Raw genomic sequence first — 2,923 nt, 5'->3', positions numbered from 1 at the left:
GCCGCTGTGCTGGGGGGGGAGCTGCTCGTGCTGGGGGGGTACAGTCACGAGACCTACCAGAACACCCACTTGATCCACGCCTACCAGCCTGGCTCACGGCGCTGGATCACACGGGGCACCCTGCCCCACGCCTACGCTGACCTCCAGGTCTGTGTCCTCACTGTGCCCTCTGCCTTGCGTGGCCCCAGCTGCCCTGAGGACCCCTTGAAAACCCCCAAAACTCCAAATAATATTTAGGGGAGCTTAAAAGCTCTGCACCCCATACTGGGATCCCCAGGTAGCATCCATTGGCACATCTATGAGACAAAATCACCCCCAGACCCATCTCCCAGAATGGGTTCCTCCTGTGGTTTCCAGCAACCCCCCCATCCCCGGGTACATGCCCTGGGCTGTGGGGACCCCGTGGGACACAAAGACTACCCCCACTACAGCCCTGTACCTCCAAGAATATTTGTTCTCTTGCTCTGAGCCCTTCACCAGGAGCTGGACATCCCCCCAGTGTTCCCCACAACTTGGGTTGAATAAAAGTGGCTCCTGAACTACCCATCTGGGTCTTGTTGTTTCTGCTGGGGAGCACAGACATTCAGGTGCTCCTTGCAAGGAACAGGAGGCGAGTAGGAGACAGTCTGGGTTCCCTGAGGGGTGGGCTCCAGGGAGTGGGGGGAGGACACTGGGGCTCTGGGTGCCCAGATTCACTGGCCACAGGAGGAGGTGGGCCTGAGTCTCAGGACTGAGGCATGGGGCAGCCCTGAGGGAGCCTGAGAGTCCTGGAGGTTTGGAGGCAGATGGCAGCCGAGATAAGGGGGCACTGGAGGGTCCTGGGGTCTTTGGGTGTTTTAGGTCATTCTGGGAGATCTTGGCTTCCTGACGTGACCTGGAATGCTCGTTGTGTGGAGAGGTGGAAGAATCCTAGCAAGAACTTCCAGAGAGAGGCAGAGGTCATGGGGACTCTGGGAGACACTGGGGTACCTGTGGTACCTCTGGGGAGGGAACGGGGTGTCCTGGGATGTGAAGGGGAGGGCTGCAGGCTCTAATGGCTTCCCAAAACAGATGCAGTCTGCTGAGTGCTGAGCAGAGGGGATAAGGGCATCCCCTGGCACTGGCTGTGCCCTGCTAACCCGGCCCCCCTGCTGCCAGGGTGCACCCCTGTATCTTGTTCACTTTTCTGTTGCCCAAGACACCCGGGTCTTTTTCCACAGCTCTGCTCCCCACGCAGGCTGTCCCCCACCAGCACTGCTGTGGGCTTCCACCCAGGCTGCAGCACTTGGCATTTGTCCTTGTTGACTTTCATCAGGTTTCTGTCGAGCCATTTCTCCAGGGTGAATGGTGCTCCCTGAGCAGCTGCAAGCTTCTCTGTTGGAAGCAAACTGACTGAAATCATCTAATAACATGATAAAAGCACACTTGGTCACCTCCTCCATGTCACTGATAAAGAGATTAAGCAGAAAGGTTTCCAGTGCAGCCCCATGCAGTGCTCCACGTGCTAACAGCATCCAAGTATGATCCACTAGCCACTGGTCCTGACCTTCACACCACTTTTTACCTGTCCAATTCTCCAGCCATTCAGATCTTGATGGCCTGACCTGGATGCCGTGACATTGTGGGACCAGTGTCAAAAGAAAGTCAAAGCTCCTGGAGAGGTCACCTGGAGCTGATGCCTGCTGCTCCACTGCAGAGCCCAAGCACAGCAGTGTGGGAAACAGCACCCTTCCAGAACAAGAAAAGCCCTCACCAACACGCTCTGCAAGACCAGAGGGGCAGAAAAATGTCCCAGGATGTAGTAAAAGTGTCTGGCAAAGGGGAAAAAAAATCAGTGTAAAGAAACTGTTCAAACTGAAGTAATAGGGGGTGTCCGGGCTCTCCCCAGTCATCCATGTGTCCCTAGGGTGCTCCCAGAATGTTGAGTGATTTCTGAACAGGTGATCACAGAGTTGGGCCAGCCCCTGGACACTGTCCTAGTGTGATTCCTTCCCAGTCCCATTCGTTGCCCTCCAAAGCCTCCTGCCCCCCACTGCCCCCCATTTCCAGCCATCCCATGGTGGGGCATGCAGGGGCACTGACATCCACCCTCTCCTGAGCTTGCCACGTGCCAGTGGGACACTCAGTCTCAGGGGAAGGATCACACATGTGGGGCAAAAGCCAGGGAGGACTTTTCCTCTCCATCGTCACTCTTCCTTCACTAAGGACAGTTTTGTCATTGTCCAGTCCCTGCCAGGACTGTGGGAGGCCCCACGAAAGGAAACCAGGACCCGTGTGGAACTCAAGCAGGAGGATCTTTATTCCGAGGTTGGCCCAGCTGGAAGCGTGGTGAGCTCCACGTGCCTCTGCCACACAGAGCTCACTCTGCCCTCCCACACACCCCAACACCCCCAGACTTCCACCAGCCAGGTCAGGACATCCCCTGCCAGACAGCCAAGGAATTATTTCAGATCCAGAAACCTCAGGGGTGTGAGAGGGATGCCAGTGGAAGCAGCAGGATGAGCTTCACCTTGGGAAGCAGACCCTGCCCTTGTGAAGCAGGGGTGCTGAAGCAGAGCCACGAGCACCCCCTCTGCCTCTGCTCGTCCAGAGGCACTCACAAGGTGTTGCCAGTGTAGTTCACCCTGACGTCACCGATGGCCCTGACACCCCTGTCCAGGCTGTAGGCAGAAGGGGCCCTCTGAGACCCAAGGTTTGTGACCTCCAGGTCGCTGGAGGACGAGCTGAGCGAGGCGCTGGGAGGAGGATGGTGGAGCCACAGCTCCTTGGTGGTGCAGAAGGAGGAGCTTGGAGGAGGACTACGCTGCATCCCCAAGTCTTTAATCGTGCAGTAAGTGACCTTGGGGCACAACTCCACTTCCTTGATGGTGCAGAATGTGGGGCGCTGCGGGGGGGTTATGGAGCTGCTGAGATCCATCCCAGGGCTTCCTGTCGACCCCCTCCG

The sequence above is a fragment of the Merops nubicus genome, unplaced genomic scaffold (assembly GCF_000691845.1).
Source record: "Merops nubicus isolate BGI_N331 unplaced genomic scaffold, ASM69184v1 scaffold39754, whole genome shotgun sequence".
NCBI lineage: Eukaryota > Metazoa > Chordata > Aves > Coraciiformes > Meropidae > Merops > Merops nubicus.
This window is presented reverse-complemented; position numbering follows the sequence as displayed.